Consider the following 24,557-nt stretch of genomic DNA (forward strand, 5'->3'; position numbering starts at 1 on the left):
GTTTAACGAAACCCCTTTATCATATTTAACGTGCAACAAAACCATGGTTACCAAAATTCTAATTGAAATAACGTTCCATCACAGCAGAGCTATTATACCTTGTAAAGAAAGATCCTACACAAATTTTAAAAAATGTCTTAAACCGTAAAAAACGCAGCATATAAGTGTATTGCATAAAGGTATAGCATAAATGAGAAAATATGCACAGAACAAAACATTAGATAGTTGAACAGAACTAACTTGCACTTCTTATTCAGAGTCTGAGCTCCGCCCCTCTCCTGCTTCAGCACACCTGGACTTGCTGGAAGGCAAGACAGACGGGCCTGCTTTGTCCTGCAGCGGAGACTTCAGCTGTCGGGCAGGGTATTGAGCACAATACTCGTTGTTTTCCTCTTGCGCCCCATTTCCAAATCAAACTAGTAACTCACTGTATACCTATAGCAGAGGTGTAGGAACAATTCAATAATTGATAATTTTAATGTTTATCTGGGTTGATTTAATTCTCTTAACAATAATAGTTAATTGACGTGTTACAAAGATCGAGGATTTACTATGAACACACATACACATGCTAGACGCAAGAAATGTTTAATCAGTAGTTAGTAGTTTATTAAATACACAAATAATAAACAGAAGTCAGAAATTAAATCTTAGTCTCTAAGCACATAACACAAGTCCAAAGCTCACACTGGACTCACGCTGGCTAGCAGTCAATTGAAATATGACACTGCCTGTCTGCTCACACACAAAGCAGCCACTGCAGCAGCTCAAACAAGCTGTGATGTAGCTAGTAAATTGCTCACAAACATACACGCCCGCACACACAGCCTTAACTGAAATGATGCAGACAATCCTAGAATATATCACATTAAGCTTATTAATGGTATACCGATCATCAAAAGAAACTTATCACTATTATAACATTATTTTCGAAAAAAAATAAGGTATATAAATGATGGACATTGACGAAATATATTTGGTTTCTTTTTAATCACTCGATCATTCATCCTTGACCATGACACGCTTGAGTGACTATGACTGAAGCATATGCACTTAATCACTTAATTAGTGAGACAGTTGTTTGGACACTGGATATGGAGTAATTTCAGCTGTTGAATTGCAAGTTTGAATAAAAGCAATAAAGAAAATCACAGAAAAAAACCAATATGCCATGTCTGTCAGAGAGCAGCACCTTTGTGCAGTCGGCATGTTGGAGGCTGGACTAGGGCAGCGTACTGTGGCTCGTCGTCTTGGGTGCTCGCAGCCAGCAATTTCAAACCTGGCGAGACGGTACAACCAGACACACTCTGTCAATGACAGGCCATGAACTGGAGACCAAGAGTCACAAGACCTGCCAAAGATCGACGGATCATTTTGCAGCATCTTCGTGATGTCAGTTGTTAATCAGCACAATAAAAAGTCACTGCACCTGCTCTAAAACAGTTTGTCATTTTTCGATCACAGCTAGTGAATTTTATCCAAATATAAGTGATACATTTCTTTTGATGCTCAGTGTAGAAAGGAAGTTAAAACATGTGGGGGATATGACTGCAATGCACAGATTTAGTTTAAATTGGATTACATTTAAAACATTGCTCAGTATATACAGTGCCCTCCATAAGTATTGGGACAGAGAAGTCAAAATTGCTATTTTTGCTGTACACAGGCAATATGAAAATACGAGTAAAATATTAATATGAGGCAAAAGTACAGAATGTCACCTTTTATTTCTGGTGGTTTCAAGACATACATGTTTCACCAACTAAGAATAACAGCACTTGTAGAGTTCCATCCCCCCATTTTATGTGAGCATAAGTATTGGGACAATTCAGCTTACAGCAAATATAGAAGAATAAAGCTAGTATTTAGCTAGGGAGGCTGTGTGGTCCAGTGGGTAAAGAAAAGGGCTTGTAACCCTAGAGGTCCCCGGTTCAAATCCCACCTCAGCCACTGAGTCATTGTTTGACCCTAAGCAAGTCACTTAACCTCCTTGTGCTCCGTCTTTCGGGTGAGACGTAGTTGTAAGTGACTCTGCAGCTGATGCATAGTTCACACACCCTAGTCTCTGTAAGTCACCTTGGATAAAGGCGTCTGCTAAATAAACAAATAATAATAATAATAATAATAATAGTATTTTGTCGCAAATCCCTTGCATGCATTAACAGCAGTGAGTCTGCGACCCATTGACATCACCAAACTCTTGGTATCGTCCTTTTGAGATGCTTTGCCAGACCTTTACTGCAGCCATTTTAGCTGTTGCTTGTTTTGGGGAGTTTCTGACTTCAGTCTCCTCTTCAGCAAGTGAAATGCATGTTCAATCGGATTTAACCCTTTGCGGTCCATTGCAATTATTCCTATCCGGTCCATTGTCGGACCCTGTCCAACATCGTCAAAAAAACGCAAAAACGGGTTTCTAGTCGTTTTTTCTCTGGAAAAAACAGAGAAAACCATTCAATGACCGAGTGGGAGCGACAGCCGAGACGAGCCGATTAAAAAAAACAAAGGCGTATCTCATGAATAGTCATACTTGCCCCTGGCATCACATAGGGGCGGTCATAAGGAAACAAGCTGTCTGATACTGCATCACCGCACAGAGACTATCACGGACATTTGCAGAGCTTTTTTGTACCCTTCTCCTGCTCTGTGCCTCTCTACCACTTTATCCCTGACTTGTTTCGAAAGCTCCTTCATCTTCATGGTTGCTTTGTTGCATCACTGTGAGTTGCAGCTTGAAAGTCTTTGTATACCTGAGGGAAATTATCTGCCAGTTAAACCAATTTGAGTACACACAGGCTGAAACCATTTCACTAATTTTGTGACCTTTCAAACAAATAATTTGTACCTGGTACCAACAAAAGTTTGCAGGGGGGTGAAATACTTCTGCAAACCACTGTGTGTGTGTGTGATATATATATATATATATATATATATATATATATATATATATATATATACGCGCGCACACACACAGAATCGCTGAAGTAAAATATTATTTCAAGCTGTTTTTGTGTTATTAGACTGTGCTGGTTAAGTCCCACCGTGGCCTTGTGTGCTGTGGGAAGCCTGCGGCTCGATTTGGCCTTTCCTTCCCGGGATCGTAGTACATTAGACTGATTCGCTCTAGTTGGAGTATATAAAAATAAATAAATAAATACGTTCTCTAAATATTGTCGTATTTATTGCATGAAAATAAATATAATAATTTTGTGGACAGTGTGGTTTCGCTTTCGTTTCCACCAGGTGGTATATGTGTTTATCTGTTTTCATTCTTTAGAGGTAAGTATTGAAAAAATCTGAGCAGCTATTGTAGGTGTTCCTACTAGCAGCTCTGCTGATTTTAGTCCTGCTTCTGCAGTGCTATTACAAAGGATTTTTGAAGCAAGCTTTTTCTATTTTCATGTGTGAGTTTAGAATTAGCCAGTGGCTGACTTGCAGTTGGGCACCCCTGTTGATTCACCACATACAGTAACTGCGACTCGTCACCCTGGATCCTTAAGGACCGAGGTTACTGTTTCGGTGCAGGCTGCTGCTGATCTTGTGTTCGCTCTGACTACGCAGTTTAGCCAGTGTTTTGCAGGTGGGCATCCCTGCTAACGTGCCACTTGCAGTAACTGCGATTTATTGCCCCCGATCTCTCGCTTGCGAGTTCGAGGTTACTACTTTGGCGACTAGCGTCGGTACCGAGTTCACTACGTCGGCGGCGAGTGTACCTGTGACAGTGTCATTGCAGCTGTACTATCAGCCTGCATTAATAGCTGCGGGTACCCTATTAAAAATAGGTTAAACAGTACAATCCCTGGTCCAGTACCAGCTGTAACATACTAGTTACAAGTACTGGATACAGCGCTAGCCCTGTTAAAGTAAATACTACATACAGGAGCTGCAGCTCCCACCTGTTACACAGTGGTGTTGCTGCTTGAACAGACATGGTCAGCCTCGGCTGGGGCGTGGTCTAGAATGGCAAGGGGGGCGTAGGGGAGGTGTAACCCCCACTGCGCACTAATGTTACTACAGTACTGTCTTTAACCAAGCAGACCTTGTTGACAGTCCAGTTGCTGTTTTAACAAGCTCAGGCAGCAATGGTACATTTCTTCTGTACATTACTTGCTATTTGCAGGATGCCTGGGTTTATCCCTGTGGTACATGCAAAGCCAGCCTGCCTGGCCCCAGCCTGCCAATCTAGTACCAAGCAGGCCTTATTGACAATCCAGTTACTGTCTAGCTTGCTGAGGCAGCAACAGTACAGTTTTACTGTATTACTGGTTATTTGTATAATGCCAGGATTATTTTCCTGGGACACAAGCAAATTTAACCTTCCTGTCTAGTACTAGGCAGGCCTTGTTGACAGTCCAGTTACTGTCTTAACGGTACATTGGTACAGTTTTACTGTACATTGCAGTCCCCAGCCTGCCTATCTAGTAACAAGCAGGCCTGATAGACAGACCAGTTACTGTCCAGCACGCGGAGGCAGCAAATGTAAATTTTTACTTGCATTGCTTGCTGTTTGCATAGTGCCAGGGTTTTATCCCTGTGACACATACAAAGCCAGCCTGCCTGTGGACAAGCAGATGCTCTTCCTGGCTGAGGCAGCAGCATGCACAGGAGCCACTGGTAAACTGCTTCTGCAAGTTTGTGCGCATTCTCCATGCGTACGTTGGAGAAACGTTCTCCTGCGGCTCTGCTGAGCGCTCTGCATCTGTCCCCTGTACATCGCTCTTCCCCATCATCCTCTCATAGAGAGATGACTCATCCTCACCCCATGGCTTTGTGCCAAGTGAGACCCACGCACCTGGGTATAGATGAGCTCTGGGCAGCAGTTTTCCCCACAGGCACGCGTCCCTTATGGTGACAAAGTTGCTCCGTTCCTTTTGGTTCCAGCCCGCTATCGACCAGTGTTCTCTTCCCAGCATGGTACCGTCTGTTATCGTCTTCAGCAGCTGAGATAGCAACTGTACGTTTTTCTGTACTTTGCTTGCTATTACATATGCCTGGGTTTTTATCCCTGTGCAAGCAGCTTCAGGGACCAGCACAGCCAACTGCGCCTGCAGCCAGACCGCCTCCTGGCGCAGAGGCAAGAGCCACAGGCCAAGCCACAGGGTGAGCAGCAAACCTAGGGGTTTGCTACCACAAGTCCAGAGCCCCTTCTCAGGGAGCTATCTGGAGTATTGGCGTCAGTGTACCACAGACATCGGGTGTTTACTACTGTCCAGACCGGCTACTCACTGCAGTTAAAGCACAGTCCCCCTCCCTCTCTGGGTGTGACTGCAGCATCAGTCACAGACCCACAGGACACTGCTGTGGTGTCTCAGGAGGTAGCAGCTCTGCTGTAAAAGCGGGTTATTCATATGGTACACCCCCTCCAATTGGAGGACGGGTTCTACTCCATGCCAAAGTGGGATGGTGGCCACAGACTAATCCTCGACCTCGGGCAGGTCAATCTGTTCTGAGCCGAAGGAGGTTAGGCCATGCAATTGGTCCACAAAGTAGACCGCTAAGATGCTTACTTCCATTTCCCTATAGAAACCGGCACACGAGTACCTCTGTGTGAAGGCTGTGTGGTCCAGTGGTTAAAGAAAAGGGCTTCTAGCCAGGAGGTCTTTCGGGTGAGACGTAATTGTAAGTGACTCTGCCGCTGATGCATAGTTCACACACCCTAGTCTCTGTAAGTCGCCTTGGATAAAGGCGTCTGCTAAATAAACAAATAATAATAATAATACCTGCGGTTCGCTTTTAGGGAACAGCGTACAAGTTCAAGTTTTGGTGTTTGGCCTCTCTCGAGCTCCCCATGCCTTTCGAGGCGCAGGGAAGCTCAACTGGCCCCTTTGAGACTCAATGGTATAACGGTTCGGGAGAGCAGAGATAGATATTGCCCCTGTTGGTTCTCCATAACAGGAGTCGGGGGACCCACTGGCGATAGATGCCTTGGCACACCAGTGGCTGAGGCAACTGCTGTATGCCCTCCCATCACGTGCCATACTCCTGCTATGTCTGGAGAAATCTCACAGGACCATTTGTCTTTTAGGACAGCTTTCTTGGTTGCAATCACTTCCGCTAAGCGGGTGAGTGAAATGTAGGCATTCTCTATCGAAAGCCTTTTTTTTTTTTTTTTTGTCCCCCCCCCCCCCCCCCCCCCCCCAAGAGACGAAGGTCACCCTTCGTACTAGCCCAGCTTTCCTGCCGAAGACCATCTCGGTTTTCCACGTTAATCAGTGCTGAAATTGAAGGCTTCCATCCTGTCTTTTCCAATCTGACAAGGAGCGCCATCTCCATTTGTCCAGTGTGGGCATTGGCATATTATGTGGAAAGAACTAAAAGCTGGAGGCAGTCAGGACAACTGTGTGTTTGTTACAGGGCTAAGTCCCACGGACAGGCTCTGTCTAAGCAGTGTCTATCCAAGTGGATAACAGGCGCAATACAGACTGCGTGTTAACTGGCCAATCAGCCGCTGCCCGAGAAGCTCACCGGCCTTTCCACCAGTGGTCAGGCAACTTTATGGGTTTTGTTCAAGGGTGCATCTATTCATGAAATATTCAGTGCAACGATTTGGGCTTCATATCATACGTTTGCCAGGTTCTATCGGCTGAATGTTGTGGACCCGCAGAGTGCTGGATTGGCACGAGAGTACTGAGGGTGGCTTCTAGTCCACCCTCCATGACAGTTTACAGTTACTGGAATACTGTTTGTAGCACAAAGCGTTTTTTAGCTCAGTGTTGTATATTATGTCCTTGCGACAGATTGGGTATACTCACAAAATATTAGAGGCGAGTCCATATTAACGTTTTTATTCCAGCTTGCTGGTATATTGATTATAGGGTGAGTACCAGCAGAAATGGTTTGGTACTCACCAAAATTAGGGGTCGTCATCCAAGTCATTGTTTAGCTCCACCTCCTCCTCCGACCAGTTCAAACAATTGGGATGGGATTGGTGTCAGAGACCACAACAATAGTTTCTGAATGTTGAGGTAGTAGTCTGGATTGCTGGTTTTAATACAATTTTTAACAAATCACACTTTCTCTATTTATTTCAATAACCTACCACCTACCTGGGGATACAAAAGCAAAAACCCAAACACTATTACAGGGTTCTCCCCAGGAATTTTCTACAGCCAGGTGGCAGACCATAGCAGACAACACTTTCAACAGAACAAAATGTGTGTGTGTGTGTGTACGCTCATGTACCATATTACCTTAAATAATTAAGCAAACAAATTAATAAACACTTAATAAAGTACATTTATTAATGCTGTTGTATCTCAGATTAATATTCCAACTTTTTTTAATTTAGAAGTTAGCCTTTCAATTTCTATTTCTATAGTTGCCCTTTCAGAAAGTTAAAACAGAAAGAACAGTGTAACAGATGCATTGCAGTTTATGCAATTTCAGCTTTACCATGATTATCAAATGTGATCTTAATTCATCACCTTGCAGGCTCATTAAAGAATATACCAGCAGTTGACCACAGGGATTACCAGTCCTGCAGCAGCTAATTATGGAAAGGTTGGGAAATACATCTCTGAGGTGTTTACATTTCACCAAGGTTTTCATTGTGGTGATAAGTCTAGAGTGTTTGGTCTACCACATTATTAATTAATCAATTGTAATATTAATAAATTAACTACATTCAAAATGTTTTTAACAAATGCTAAAACTATATTTTATTTCTTATTTCTGGATATATTTCAAAGTTCTTAATAAAAATACTAAATATGCTTTCAGTTATTTACCACAAAAGCATGTGTGTAGTTATTTGAAGTCAGCGTTGTAGAGAATCTTTTAGTTATTGAGTAGTCTGGCAAAGAGATTTCTCCCAGTGCGTTGAGTCAACTTGCTTCAAGAAAATTCTTATAATCCAAAAAGAAATAGGCACTCTTGAAGTTCACTTCTAGCAGGAATATAATCTAATCAGAAAGTCACAGTAGCATCCATATATTATACTTAGAATTATATAATTGACACTATTTAAGGCATATCGGTTCATGCAGACATTTTACAGTAACGCATTCAACTTGCCTCAGTATTGTGGAGAACTTTAACATATAGACCTACAATTGCATTAGCAGCATGGGGGATGTCCTGTATGGCTAAACACGAGGTCTGCACGTCACAATCTTTATCCAGATAATGAACGTACACATTTAAGTCTTTCAATATTGCTATGTCGTGGTTTCATCACATAATACACTGAACATTTCACTTGATTGAATTACAAGCTTTTGTTTATTTTCAATAACAACATGTGACAGGACTTCAATAAGTTCCTGCATAATTCTTTCGCTTGTGTAATGTGAATTTTTTCCTTGGTTCAGTTGACTAATATGTACATCCTAATTTTTTTGCAAGTGACAGTAATGATTCAAATGGAGTCGTATAGGCAATTTCTTCCTTGCACAACCAGTACGTTCCGATTTAAATGCCTCTCTCTTTAAGTTAGTCACAGCCATTGCATGTTTCCGTAGGATGTTGCCACTTTGGAGTAATAACTGTGCCTTAGTGCACATCGATACCTTCTGTACCTCCGATTTTGCACGATCCTCAATACTCTCCACTCTTATTCTTACACAAGCTATGCTATTCCATTTACCCCATCAACATGTTTTATTTTGTGTTTTTGTTTTGGCAGAGCTTGCACATCATTCCACCTAATTCAGTGCTTAAAGCCATTTCCATTTTTATTCCTGTAACATCATTCCCACTGTAATGATGCTTCTGTGTTTTTTTTTCACACAGGCTCCCTGACCTCCCCCTCCTGCCTTTCCTCTGTATGATGGTCTGAGGCTGCTGGCAGTCCAATTTACATCTTTCAATGGTAGCCGGGCGGCCGCAAATTTCAGGTGGTGGCACCACATAACCAGTCCGGCAGCGCGCCCGGCTAAAAAGACCTGGGGAAAACCCTGTATTAGTGTAGAACACGTTAGCTTGATGGCACAGCGGTATTTATTTAAGGATATAACTGAGGGGGGAAAAATATATTTTAAGTAAAATGGTTAAGAATGATTATTATTATTATTATTTATTTTTAACACATTTAATGTAACAGCTTTTAAACAGACACCTCCTCTCCTCTGCACTCCAGCCAATTTAAGCAGCCAATGATAGTGCTATCAGGGAGGGACTGTAGTTAAATTGGAAACCCCCGGTCTCAAGTGAAATATGGGGACTGGCATTTAATTATCGGCTCAGTTACCCGGGGATCGTTGACAGAGCCCAGACACCCTGAGACTGAATAGAAAACCCTGAGAGTCTAGGAAAAATCCAGCGGTTAGGCAGGTATGGGTCACCTTACAAGCGTGTGCACCCTCTCTGTCTTCATGAAAAATGCTTTCCTGTTAATGTAACGATGGTACGCCTTTGTCTTAAAAAAACATGGAAGTCAGCTTTTTTTTTTTTTATTGGTTTGCCTGCGTACCAGTTATGTGAACCCCTGAATATAATCCTTTTTGGTGACTAAGTTAGTGTTCCTCCATTAAACCAGAAAATCATTTCCATTTATCGTTGCCCAAATTTCTCCCTGTGTTTTTTTTTTTTTTTTTCAGTTATGGATTCAGTATAGGTATTCACGTTTGTCATTTATTTGTTCTTGGCTTTCTAGGATTCATTTAAAAAAAAGATTCTTGCCTTCTCTCCCATCTAGCTTTTAGCTAGTTATTTCTTTCTGGATGCCACGTTTCCTATTTGTGTGTCTGTCTTCCCCATGCTGTGTTTGTTCTCTGTGTGGCTCCTCACTTGTAGCTTATATGTAGCTCTAAATTTTACACGCCCAACACTAAATTTTACATGCCCAAGTGTGAAACCTGAAAAAAAACTAGCTTAAACTGTCAACGTTTCTGCTGCTGGTGGTTCCACAGTGATAGTTGACTTCTGGACTGTGTCCTGCTGTGTGTCTAGTGCCAACAGTCTCAAACCATACAGTGTTCCACTGTTGCATGTGGTTAAAATTCAGCAGGAAGGGGCCCATCTGTGCTGATTCGCATGAGGTCATTCGTGGTGTCCGTTGAAAGGCGAGCACAGTGTGGTTTCTAATCTGTCCATCGCTCTAAACCCTCAGGCTTGTTTGGAGACAGTGTCAACAGAATTTCAACTAACAGAAGAATATTTGTAATATGCTCTGGCTTGGTTCTGGGCAGGTATCTGTATACAGCAAGCATATTGCAAGTATTCTTCAGTTTATTACAGTTAATTTTAGAGCAATCCACTCACACTGGGCATGCTGTGTGGTGGTGGTGTTGTGGTTTGTTTTTTTTCTTAACTTAATCTGCCCAGTGTAATTTTTAGTTCTGAAACTTCATTATTTCCAAATGTTGCAAGAGCTTCCATAATTGGCCATAGAGTAAAGCCAAAGATACTGACGTTTGATACTAGTTTCTGCTGTAGAACTTAAAAACATTTTCCAATGCAGCTAATGGTTTCATCCAGAAGTTTTCCCAGTTCTTTTTTTTTTTTTTTTTTTTTTGATCATTCGCATTTCCAAACAGCTTTATACCCGTGAAACTTTGATCAGCGTAGCCATTACAAAGTGTCTGCAGATGTCCAGGTAGATGCCGAAGCTCTTCTAGGCATATGCAAGCCTCTTCTAACACATGGCAAACCTCTGTTATGCAGCAGTCATCACTTTGAAACTTCTGTCACCACTATGTCCAAAATATCAAGCAAGTAATGCCAAGTTTTCATAAAACTCACCCTTCTGATCTCATTTAAATAGCCCTTAGCTTTTGGTGATTTATCTTGCCTTTTGTCCGCTGCAGTGTTTACACCAATGGTTTCATAGATCGGCGGACTGAGCAGCTGGATAAGCTCTGGGCAGCAGGGCACAGCACTGGCTGCGCTGTTGCATGACCTTACTGCTCCACACCCGCTGTTCTCTTGGAGCAACAAGGGGCAGCAAGTGCAAGTTCGTAGCAAGATGATTTCCATCGCCGCCTCTGAGGAGATGGGCAATCTCCAAGAGACAAAATGCTAGAAAAATCTACTTGTCCTTCTTAAAAAATATTCTTGTCCTTTTTTAAATACTTGCCCCCGTCACACAAATCACACACAAAAGTAGAAATTGTAGGATTTTGGTTTAATTTAAGTTTAATAACAGTGAACACAATCATCAATTAGTGATTTAACAGGGGCGGGTCTAGCCTTGTAGCTTGACTAGTTAACTAAATTCTACAAGATACAGAAAAGGTTTCCCGTGACCCGACCTCACCTCAACAAATTTATAACAGTTTAAGGAAATGTTTCTTTCAGTGCAATTTGGAACACATTTGCTAGTACATTTAAGTAACATACTAAGAGTAAAACTATAATAAGCAATACTTGGAAGTTATTCAAATATAAAAATAGCTTCTGCCTGTTTTTTCCACTCTTTCTTTATATGCTGAATCCACCTCCTGATATACAGGTGTTTTAGTTTGTTGCACCACAAACACAAATTCATTGCCAACTAGAACTGCTGCTTTGTGGAATTCTGATTTTCTTAACGTTCTACTGCAAAATAGTTTTATAAGTGCTGAACCCCAGATTTATAAAGAACGTGTGTATAACCTGTCAAGTTCCGCTTTCTTTTTTTTTTTTTTACTTTTTTCCACCAAAATGCACACAATATTTACAGTAGGCTCCATCAAATACTGCAGACATAAAATGTTTTTTTTCTTATGTTTATTCCCGATATATTTATTTTACTTTAATAGTACTATACTTATTATAAAACAACTTGTTGAAATGCTGCATACTGATTAGTCCATCAGTGTTCCAAGCCGTTACAATATCCAGCACAATGTCAGGATTAGGAACTACTTAGGAACAAAGGCAAGGCTAACCACGTATCACTGCACCACCAAAATCTAAGAAAACACTTGTAAAAATACCTGCTGTCGTGGAAGATACTGAAGATATCAAGGTGTCTTGTCATATCTTCCAGTTTATATTAATTTGCACTACGAACCAGTTTGGTATTTTAAACAAGATGCTGTTTTGGTATTTTATTTGTAGTACATACCAGTCATTTTCTGTAACTTTGGTCGGATCCAGTTGTCAGATTCAGTTTTATTTTAATCCTTTTAGTTGGTATCAGCTGTCGTTTTGTGAAACCTGTCTTCATTAATTTAACTGGATATTTTAATATTTTTCGACAGTATTTACATTACTACATGCAATGTCTTAACCGACTCTCGCCTTATATATAAAGTTGGTCTTAATACTTCGAAACAGTAAACTTGCGTACGTCCTTTTTTTTTTAAAAAAAAAAAAACATATTCCCAAAAAGTACACGCTTGACCGCAAAGTGTTATAAATTACACAACACGATTTTTTCAAATCCGTAGATTGCTGCATTTAAATGTCAGGTTCATGTATGAAGAAAGCAGAAGATCAGCTTCTTCAACAGCTAGACAATCATTTTTGAGGAAGATTTTTCTTTTTGAGGTATGCTCCTGGGGTCATCCGGCTACAGCTCCGGCTGTTTCCCGGTCCATGGGGACTTTTGTATAGCATCAGTGATGCAGGGAAACTCTGCTTGGCTGAGTTCCCTCTAGTGAACGTGGCCATCGCTTCTTTGGTGCAGACGCCCAAGTTAGCACACCTTAATAAGGACGCTACCTGCTCAAATAGTGTCGGGTCTCGGAGGTTATCCTTAAGTGGGCTTACTCTGCTGGTGCGTTTGCCACACAGCTGGGTAACTAAGAGTATTTTGGGAGCTTACCAAAACTGTTTGCTTAGATCCCGCAAGAACCACGGACCCACACTGCAACAGCTAGAAGAGCTGCGGCTGGTAATAAGAACCTGCTCCGTATCTCTAAGCTGAATGGGCAGGCGGTGCACAGGAATCTTGCGGTGCTATTAGCCCCAAGACGACAGCTATGACTCTTCCAGGCACGCCTGGCTGACAGAGATAAAGTGCTGCTGTTGGATGCCCCCATTACACCTGGGCATACCTTTGGGCCCATGGCAGATGAGATGCTACAACGCGCTCAGCACGCAAGAGAGTCCACAAAGGAGCTGGTCCACCTGCTTCCCAAGCGGGCCACCCCCAATGTGCAAACAGCAGCAAACTGCAGGCCAAGGCTCCAACTGCGGTCAGAGGGGGTTTTCATAAACGTCCTGCAGCTGTGCAATGGGGGGACTTTTAACAAATTCCGCTGTCAGTCGCAGAGGCAAAAGCCTCAAGCCAAGCAGCAACCTTCGCAATTTGCTGTCACAGGCCCAGGGCCCCTTTTTTTGAGAGTCACCTGGAGTATCGGCTGTTCTCTGCAATTCAAATACGGTCCCACCTACCTTTTCTGGGCGTGACTACTATGTTAGTCACAGACCCACGAGACGCCGCTGTGTTGTCTCAAGAGGTTACAGCCATGCTACAAAAGCGGGTTATTTGCACGGTACACCCTCTTCACCTGAAAGAAGGGTTTTACTCCATGTACTTCCTGGTGCCCAAGCGGGATGGTGGTCTCAGATCAATCCTTGACTTCAGACAGGTCAACCTGTATCTGAGTTGACGGAGGTTCAAGATGTTGACCATGCACTAGGTGCTGCAGTCAATCAGGCCAGGCAAAATGTAACGGTCACCCTACACAGTTGATAGGCAACTGTACTGTCCTCCCTTAGGAGATACTACTGGCCAAATAATAATAATTATTTATTATTTATTTCTTGGCAGACGCCCTTATCCAGGACGACTTACAATCGTAAGCAAAAACATTTCAAGCGTTACAATACAAGTAATACAATAAGAGCAAGAAATACAATAACTTTTGTTCAAGTAAAGTACAAGTTTGACAAACCACAATTCAATAATACAGCAGGTAATAGTGATAGTTACATCAGGATATGATTAAATAGTGATAGTTACATCAGGATGTGAGTAAATACAAAGTACTACAGGTTAAAAACTTGGCAGATTACAGTATTCTGAAGTACAGGATTAAATGCAGTAAAATAGGGGCTGATAAGAGCAAAATAAAGCACATTTACATGAAGGGTGATAGTGTCCCAGGATACAAACAGAGGAGTTCTACAGGTGCTCTTTGAAGAGGTGAGTCTTAAGGAGGCGCCGGAATGTGGTCAGGGACTGGGCAGTCCTGACATCTGTAGGAAATAATTAAAACTAAATAAGTCAGTAAGGGTGACTGAAAGTAAAACAGGGTCGTCACAATGCGTCCATTTAACTAAACAAACACCGGTTTATTCCAAGGAACACAAAGCTTGACAAAAAGAATAAGACTAAACAATTACAGAAGAAAACAACTCAATTAGGGACAGAGTGACAAGGAAGAGAATATAGTGTAAACAAACCCAGGAAAACAGATTATAAATGAAGATACACAGCAGAGCTTAAGAATATAACCACAACAATTTAACAATTACTGACACGGAGGATGATTAATATACAGAATGAATAAACAATGCAACACAAAATATAAATAAACAAAAGAGTAATGAAGTCCCAAAAAGTAACAAAAGAAAAAAAAACAACAATGATGACAAAGTCAACGGAAAGAGCTCACCAAACCGGTATGGAAGTCCAGTTAATTACTTGGGATGAATGTGAACGATGATGTAGAGGTCTTCAGGAGATGAAAAACATTGAGAGCGATGAAATGGATGTTTGAAAACTGAGGTTGCAAACAGTCCAGAACAGATGCACAAAAACATACAACCAGACACTCCAGCAAAAAACACAAAAGAAACTACCCCACCTAATTAAGCAAAAAACGGTAACTAGACAATAAACTAAAGCAGCAGACAAAAAGAAAAACAAAGGCTAAAGAATAATATCTAGCTAACAGTATAAAGATTAGGTTTCAAAAGGTAGACAGACTCTCTCACCAAGGTGCTAGCTACAGGAAAAAAAACACACTCCCAACCCCCTGCAATCAGAGAAATAAGAGACAGGTGAAGATTGACTGTGTGAGAGGATTGGTGGATGAAATTTTGAATGGACCAATGGGGTGAAAGAAAGAAATGGATACTGGGAAATGTAGTTTTTATAGGTTGGCCTGGCCAGGCTACTGCCTTTACTTAGAGACAGGTGAGTGAAAATTACACCCACATATGTAGCAACAGTGCTACAAAAAGATGCTTATTTTCATATCCCCATAAGACTAGGGCACCAACTCACCAACTATGCTACCCAGCTCCTGGTCCAGGCCCTGGTACTCTCCCGCCTAGACTACTGCAACTCCCTCCTGGCTGGCCTCCCTGCGTCCGCCACCCGTCCGCTCCAGCTCATCCAGAACTCTGCTGCCCGCCTGGTGTTCTCTCTGCCTCGCTTCGCCCACGCTACTCCACTACTCCGCTCGCTCCACTGGCTCCCGATCACCGCTCGCATCCAGTTCAAGACTCTTGTACTAGCCTACAGATGCCTTGACCAGACTGCACCCAGCTACCTCCAGACCCTCATCTCTCCCTACACCCCCACTCGACCTCTCCTCTCCGCCTGCACTAGAAGACTAGCTCTACCTCCGCTACGCTCCCCTGCCTCCAGAGCCCGCTCCTTCTCCACCCTTGCTCCGCAGTGGTGGAATGACCTTCCTACAGATGTCAGGACTGCCCAGTCCCTGACCACATTCTGGCGCCTCCTTAAGACTCACCTCTTCAAACAGCACCTGTAGAACTCCTCTGTTTGTATCCTGGGACACTATCACCCTTCATGTAAAATGTGCTTTATTTTGCTTATCCGCCCCCTATTTTACTGCATTTAATCCTGTATTTCAGAATACTGTAATCTGCCAAGTGTTTAACCTGTAGTACTTTGTATTTAATCACATCCTGATGTAACTATCACTATTTAATCATATCCTGATGTAACTATCACTATTATCTGCTGTATTATTGAATTTTGGTTTGTCACACTTGTACTTTGCTTGAACAAAAGTTATTGTATTTCTTGCTCTTATTGTATTACTTGTATTGTAACATTTGAAATGTATTTGCTTACGATTGTAAGTCGCCCTGGATAAGGGCGTCTGCTAAGAAATAAATAATAATAATAATAATAGGGCACACAAGGTACCTCCGGTTCGGTTTCTAAGAGACGGCGTACGAGTTGTGTGTTCTGCCATTCAGCCTCTCTCTAGCTCCCTGTGCCTTTTCAAAGTGTTTGAAGGCTATTTTGGGGCGATTGAGACTCAGAGGTATCAGAGTACTTAATTACTTTTACGACTGGCTCATTTGTGCTCGGGCTCTAGTGCAGGCAGTGGCCCACACAGAACTCGTCACCGATTAGCTTCATCAGTTGGGCCTATCGGTGAATCCTGCAAAGGGCAAGCTCGCAGACAGCCTGATATTTGGGAGTGCACCTTGACTCCAGGTCCATGCTGTCCACTCTGTTGGACGACAGGGTGCAGATGCTAGCCCCTTGTCAGGAAGCTTTTTCAGCTCAACAGAAAGCCCACAGTAGTGACATTCCCCAGACCCTTCCTTTTAGGTCTCCTACGCATGTGCCCTCTCCAAGCCTGGTTCAACAGCAGGGTCTCGTCACTGTCTGAAGGAGCTTTCTTGGTGGACACAGCCAGCCCATCTATGCCGATGCGAAGCACTGGGCAGCATCACCAGAAGGGAGGTCATCACCACGGACATGTCCAACCTCGGCTGGGGTGCTGTGTGGCATGGAAGGGGAGCGCAAGAGGTATGGAACTCCCCGTGGTAGGGTCCCCGTATCGATATTTTGGAGCTGCAGGCAGTGTTTTTCTAGCCTTGAGGATTTTTTTTACAGGAGATTCAAGGGAGACACCAAATGTGATGGCTTATATAAACCACCAGGGTGGCTTCAGGTCCCTCAGTCTCCAGCAAGTAGCCCGCAAGCTGTTGCTCTGGGCACACAATCACCTCCTGTCACTGTAAGCAGTACACCTGCCAGAGGTGATTAAACTGTGCAGCGGGGTGTGGGGTGTGCCCAGCGCCTTAGAATGGAGGCTTCACCCATAGGTGGTGAGCCTCATTTGGCAATGATTCAGGAGAGAAGAGAGAGACCTCATTGCCTCCCAGTAATTGAGCCATTGCCCCCTCTGGTTCTCCATAACAGGAGTTGGGGATCCACTGGCAATAGATTCCTTGGCACAACAGTGGCCGAGGGAACTGCTGTATGCCTTCCTATCGCTCGCCATGCTCCGGCAGTGTTTGGCGAAAACCAGACAGGACCGGGCCACGGTGCTAATAGTAGCTCTGATGCAGTTTCTGAGCGGCCAGCCGTGGAGTCTGCCCGAACACCGTGACCTGCTCCGTCAGGCGCGGGGCACATTGTGGCATCCCAACCCATTGAGCCTGCAGCTCTGAATCTGGCCCCTGAACTCAATATTTGAGCAGTTTGGGGCTTTCTTATAGGGTCATTGACACCATGCAGAATGCCAGAGCAGCATCCACGCTTTCCCAGTATGGGTACAAGTGCGGCGTCTTTCAGACGTGGTGCCTTCCTCGGGGTTTGACCCCACAACCTGTCCCATAGCAGTTATACTGCAATTTTTACAGGACCTGTTTTGATGTGGGGAAATCCCCCTCTACATTAAAGGTCTATTTGGCAGCTAATTTAGCTATTTGGCAAGCTCTGCCCAGTGCGGGCACTAGTCCACGTATTATGTGGACAGCAGTCTGAACAGTTTTTTGTCTGTTATGGGGCGAAGTCACATGGTAAAGCCCTGTCTAAGCAGAGGCTATCCAAATGGATCACAGGCACAGTCAAGACTGCATAGGAGCGAGCCAACGTGCCCCCTCCAGAAAAGCTCACTGCCCATTCCACCACGGCATGGCAGTTTTGTTCCAGGGTGCATCTGTCAGGGACATTTTGCAATGCAGTGGTGTTGGCTACTCCACATACAAGGTTCTGTTGACTGAATGAATGTCACGGATCCATAAAACCCTGGCTTTGGAAGTCAAGTATTGAGGGCGGCTTCGTGGTCGACCCTTACAACATAATATAGAGGTGAGTTTCTCCCTAGATTTTTTAGTCCTGGCTACTTGTTTCTGGGGTTCCGTGTTTTATCGCTCAAGGATTCCAGTCGTTATGCAGTATTGCCTTGCAACAGCTTTGGTACACTTACCCATACGGTAATGCTTACGTTTTGTACTTGATAGGGAACGTTAGGTTATTATCATAACACTGGTTCCCTGAAATTAGAAATGTAACCATTAACCTTCAAGGTCGCTGTGTCAATGAGTACAGCATGACACAGCGACCTTGATGCTGGCATCAGTGCATGCAGTCTTCTTATGCCCTCGGGGGTGGGCATGACTGCATCATAGGCGATGGCGGGCAGCTTTGGTATAAATTTGATTCAGGTTCGGGGTCTTCACGAGGTAAATGGGGCACCAGTAGTGGTTAGGGCTCTGGATTCCTGACCGGAGGGTTGTGGGTTCAATCCCAGGTGGGGGACGCTGCTGCTGTACCCTTGAGCAAGGTACTTTTACCTAGATTGCTCCAGTAAAAACCTAACTTAATTGTATGTAAAATAATGTGTAAATTGTATAAATTGTATGTACAAATGTGTAAAAAATAATGTAATTGTATGTAAAAATAATGTGATATCTTGTAACAATTGTAAGTCTCCTTGGATAAGGGCGTCTGCTGAGAAATAAAATAATAACAATAAATACCCATACCGTAATGGTTACATTTCTATTTCAGGGAACCAGGGTTATGATAATAACCTAACATTAAATCGCATGTAAGGATATCCAGTGATCATCAGAGAGTCTTGATATTCATTTTAAACTCACTGGGGTGCATTTGCACCCCTTGCTGCTGACTAAGGGTTAACCCTTTGCGGTCCATTTATTCAGCGCGTCTCAGGCTCGTCGGGTCCAATTTATTTTTACAAGCGCAGTTTATTTTAGACGCGCCGTTTTAAGTTTTTTTTTTTTTTCCACAGTAAAACAGGTTTAAAAGTCACTGCATATCAACAGGACACTCAGTACTGCATCTCCAGCACCATCCCACCCCTTGTTTGCTGTATTCTTCACATACCTCTTCATAGTCGTACATACCGATAAATCATCTCCTGATCACTCTATTTATCACCAAACTCATCAATAATGCTATCCAAGTCATTATTTTATTACTATAACATCTCAAAAAGCTCTGCAAATGTCGGTGATATTCTTTGAGCGCTGGATGCAGAAGCAGCTATCTTGTTTGTTTATGTCCATGTTATCTCTGTGGTACCAGTGTCCCAGGAAATAAGTTGATCGGGAAATAAGTTGATCAAGCTCTAGATTTTAAAGGGGAGGTTCCATTGTTTCTAATGTAAACGAGCCTAGGCTAGGAAATAAGTAGATCGAGCCCGGGAAATAAGTTGATAGGCTATATTAATGAACAATAAATAATTTAAAATTCATTTTGTAAGTATAAATAATTTAAAGTTCATTTTGTAAGTATAATTTTATATCAATTAGTAGATCAGATTTATTCGGCAGTATGCTGCTAGATAAGATGATGTGAATATCGCTTTAGATCCGATATATTAGCCTAACAAATGCATAATTTAAAATGACTTTTGTACGTATAATTTACATTAACATGTAGATTGGATATATTCGACAGTTACGCTAGATAAGGTAATGTGAATATCGCTGTAATGATTTCCATTACACGAGAGTAGATGTTAAAACTTCATGCTGATTTGAACTCGGCTCTCGCCAAGATAAGCACCAACTAAGACGTAGCTTTACAGTAAACTAATGTGATCAATCTGTGTCTCCATCCATTTGCGCTTCCTTCCATATGATGATGTAGATATCCTTCTGTCTGGTGTTAATGGCTGAAGTGTAATGCTGGCTCCAGGGATCAGCTTATTTTGCCTCCCTGGCGCATCAGCACACACAACGGCTGCAATGCTGGCTCCGGGAATCAACCACAGTGCGGCCTCCCCAGCGCATCAGCATGACAACCGTCTGGATTGAACTAAGTAGGGTACATCTCTGGGGTCTTCAAGTGGGCACCCTACATCCTCAGTGTTTCGTCGACTAGCCCACGACACCTCAAGAGGGCTCGACGGTGATTCTGGCGTCCCAGCATCACCCCCCTCTGTCCCCCACTCAACTCAGCCCAGCTTACTTACCTGTACATCAGCGTTTCTTTCTTTCTATTGTGCTTGAGATCCCCAGCCAGAATCTTTCCGTCTCAACCACAGCCAGTTGCTGCTCCTCTCTGCTGCTTCAGATAAGTTCTTCACTGTGCGACGCAACTCTTGGCCACTGAATCCGACGTCTCTGAGAAACCGGGTTGTAGAGTGTGCCACAAATCCTCGACAACCCACCTCCACTGGGTAAACCCGGACTCGCTGTTCCGCTTCAGTGGCTAGTTGAGCATAACGCAGTTTCTTCCTCTCATACGCCTCATCTACAGCATCCTCCCATGGCACTGTTAACTCTACCAGGTGAACAAGGCGTGCTGATCCAGACCACAAGACAATATCTGATCGAAGGTTAGTGGTGGCAATCTCAGGTGGAAAAAATAAGCCGTTGACCAACATCTGCCAGCATTTTCCAGTCTCTAGCAGCTTCCAGTTGTCCTGGACGAGGATTGGTTTTAACACCTTTTTTTGGTGGTTGCTCTCCTGGGCGGAGGAATGTTGTCTTTTGTGTGTAATGTTTTGATGGAACAGGTGGCAACTTATTGGTCATGTTACGCTTGTCTTCCAGTGCTAAGGCCAAACATCGCAGTACCTGGTCATGGCGCCAAGTAAACCGTCCTTGGCTAAGAGCCACCTTACATCCTGTCAAAATGTGCCTTAATGTTGCAGGTGATGAACACAAAGGACAGAGGTTTAGGTTCTGTGGTGATGGGAGAATATCATATGTTGACCTGATAAGGAAACTGATCCTGCTCTGTTCCATTGACCATAGGTCTTGCCAGCCAATCTTGCGTTGTTCCACACTCTCCCATCTCATCCATTCTCCCTGCTTGGCCTGGGAAACGGCCTTTAAGCACCTCATCCTCTCCTCCTGCTTTTGCACCTCGTTGACAACCAGCTTCATCCGTTGAGCTGGGGCTGCCTTGTGCCATGTAGGAGGAGCTGAACTGAGACCAAGACCCCCTTTTCCATGCTGAACTTGCCCCATGATATCACCAATTCGAAGGGCAACCTTTGCATCTTCCACAAATTTAAAATGAATTGTATGATTGTTCATTTCTGTTTGTGAAACAAACGTTAACTAGCATGTGTTGCGTATTAACGTTATTTTGCATTTCTGGAGGCGTTTTTGTTTTAGGAAGCACTACAGTATGGACAGCAAATATGTGAGCGATTGTCCAAAAGTTAAAACATGAGTTTCAATCATGGAAAAAATTAAGCTCCATGCTGCGATTACTAACTAGGCCACGGTGCACATCAATCACATGATGTACTTGAAAAACGTTGCTTATACAGTATTATTATTTTTTATATTTGTTCTTTCATTTATTTTTACATACAGTACTTTGTATAATTAGGACAGAAAACGAACAGGAGACTGATTGATTATCATAGTGCATGTATTTCAATTACAAGTTTGGGAAGAAACAATACATTAATTAAACTAAAGAGTTAATGTCTTTGCTAAACCGTGGTAAATACCTGTAGTTCAATACCAACCAAGATTTTGTGTTGAGAGAGATCATACAGTATATGTAGGCTACTGTATATCGGCATCATTTTAAAATGGTAAATCCCTGTAGTGCAACAACCAATAAGACATATAACGAGAAAGAGATACAGTATGTTGAATTAAAGTGAATTATCACGATTTAAAATCATGTAGATAACCAACATGCAACAACCATGCAAGACATAACGAGCAATCATATCTACCATGGCATACGTTTTTCATTTCTGTATTTGTCCTATCAAGGGGATTTGACAGGGTCCTTTTTTTTTTTTTTTTTAAACATAGTACAAATCTTATCCCTTGGTAATACTATACAAGAACATAAGAACATAAAGTTTACAATCGAGAGGAGGCCATTCAGCCCATCTTGCTCGTTTGGTTGTTAGTAGCTTATTAATCCCAGAATCTCATCAAGCAGCTTCTTGAAGGATCCCAGGGTGTCGGCTTCAACAACATTACTGGAGAGTTGGTTCCAGACCCTCACAATTCTCTGTGTAAAAAAAAAAAAGTGCCTCCTATTTTCTGTTCTGAATGCCCCTTTATCTAATCTCCATTTGTGACCCCTGGTCCTTGTTTCTTTTTTCAGGTCAAAGAAGTCCCCTGGCTCGACATTGTCTATACCTTTTAGGATTTTGAATGTTTGAATCAGATCGCCGCGTAGTCTTCTTTGATCAAGACTGAATAGATTCAATTCTTTTAGCCTGTCTGCATATGACATGCCTTTTAAACCCAGGATAATTCTGGTTGCTCTTCTTTGCATTCTTTCTAGAGCAGCAATATCCTTTGTAATGAGGTGACCAGAACCGAACACAATATTCTAGGTGAGGTCTTACTAATGCATTGTAAAGTTATAACATTACTTCCCTTGATTTAAATTTAACACTCCTCACAATATATCCGAGCATCTTGTTGGCCTTTTCTATAGCTTCCCCACATTGTCTAGATGAAGACATTTCTGAGTCAACATAAACTCCTAGGTCTTTTTCATAGATTCTTTCTTCAATTTCAGTATCTCCCATATGATATTTATAATGCACATTTTATACTTTACACTTTTCTCTATTAAATGTCATTTGCCATGTGTCTGCCCAGTTCTGAATGCTGTCTAGATCATTTTGAATGACCTTTGCTGCTGCAACAGTGTTTGCCACTCCTCCTATTTTTGTGTCGTCTGCAAATTCAACAAGTTTGCTTACTATACCAGAATCTAAATCATTAATGTAGATTAGGAATAGCAGAGGACCCAATACTGATCCCTGTAGTACACCACTGGTTACCTCGCTCCATTTTGAGGTTTCTCCTCTAATCGGTTCCAAAACAGTACTCTGTTTTCTACATGTTAACTACTCCCTAATCCATGTGCATGCATTTCCTTGAATCCCTACTGCGTTTGAGAATTAATCTTTTATGTGGGACTTTGTCGAAAGCTTTCTGGAAATCTAAACAAACCATGTTGTATGCTTTGCAATTATCCATTGTCGATGTTGCATCCTCAGAAAAATCAAGCAGGTTAGTTAGACACGATCTCCCTTTCCTAAAACCATGCTGACTGTCTCCCAGAATATTGTTACCATATAGGTAATTTTCCATTTTGGATCTTATTATAGTTTCCATAAGTTTACATATAATAGAAGTCAGACTTATTGGTCTGTAGTTACCTGGTTCGGTTTTGTCTCCCTTTTTCTGGATCGGTATTATGTTTGCAATTCTCCAGTCTGTCGGTACCCCTGTGTCAAGAGACTGTTGCATGATCTTGGTTAGCGGTTTGTAAATAACTTTTTTCATTTCTTTGAGTACTATTGGGAGGACCTCATCCGGCCCAGGGGATTTGTTTATTTTAAGAGCTCCTAGTCCCTTTAACACTTCTGTTTCTGTTATGCTAAAGCTCCGCCCCCCTTTTTTTTCGGCTTCTCTCTGCTCCTATCGGTCTCACTCCGCCATTGAATGGCTTTCTCTGCTGTTTCTGGAGAAAAAACGCTAGAGACCTGTGTTTTACGTCTTTTTGATGTCGGACAGGGTCCGACATTGGACCGGAAAGGGACAATTGTAATGTCGGACCTGATCCGACAAAAGACCGTAAAGGGTTTTGTGTTCGGCAGCTCGTTTTTTTTTTTTTTCTAATAAGGAGCTCCAGCTGGTTAAGGAATCGCAGCTGACCAATCTTCCCTTTTTAAACAAAACTCAGCTTGCAGTGCACCACAGGCAGAGATTCTGGCTCGCTAAACTATTTACATAAATATTTACAATAATAACAAACACAGAAGAAAATTTAAACAAAACAAAAAGCATGTTCTCCGTGCAGGACCTTGGCCCTGTCACAATACCCTATTTGTACTGGCATTTGAAAAGTGTGTGTGTGTTTTTTTAGTTTTTTTTTCTGAACTAGGGCCCTATGAAATCTGCGTTGAGAACACTTTGAGAATCTAAAGAATATGCAGAATCCAGTGCTGTATGAAAAAAATGCATTTGGACATACAGCATAAAGCTTGAAATTACATATTTGAAGGGAAAAAGTGAAACTTTTGAAATGCATTTTGTACACTACACCAACTACGTTGCTCAGAGATGCAGCGTAGATCGGGTTTTTTTTTCACTACACTGCAGTCAAAGTTACCTCGCTAGTAACAGTCGTTCAAAAAGACCTTTTACAAGTGGAAAATTCTCAGCTGAACAGCTTAGAAATTAAAAACAAACATTAAAGGAATTTGTGAACGTTTTGTTGTGGCTGAAGCCGATGTCCCGCTGGAAAATTTTACACTGTACTGCCAAATTGCAGAATGTTTTGTTGAAATTGTTGGTATCATTTCTGTCAAATGATAATTTGCCATTGCAATCCAATTCTGAATAAAGATTTTGCACATAATTGTTAGGCTATTTAATTGTATCACAGTATCAAATAATTTTGATTAAAAACGGGGAGAGGGGTAGTGATAGCAGAAAAAAGTAATGGGACCCACTGAACTATTTGTTTGACTACCAGCATTCCCAATTAGTTAAAA

At 42.4% G+C, this 24,557-nt stretch overlaps 1 protein-coding gene across 1 annotated transcript in view; it reads left to right on the forward strand.

Moving 5' to 3' along the window:
* ppm1g (protein phosphatase, Mg2+/Mn2+ dependent, 1G) overlaps positions 1–24,557 on the forward strand; it is a 112,786-nt gene that overhangs the window by 42,705 nt on the left and 45,524 nt on the right. The gene's annotated exons all lie outside the window — the stretch shown is intronic.

The sequence above is a fragment of the Acipenser ruthenus genome, chromosome 5, assembly GCF_902713425.1.
Source record: "Acipenser ruthenus chromosome 5, fAciRut3.2 maternal haplotype, whole genome shotgun sequence".
NCBI classification, from domain to species: Eukaryota; Metazoa; Chordata; class Actinopteri; order Acipenseriformes; family Acipenseridae; genus Acipenser; species Acipenser ruthenus.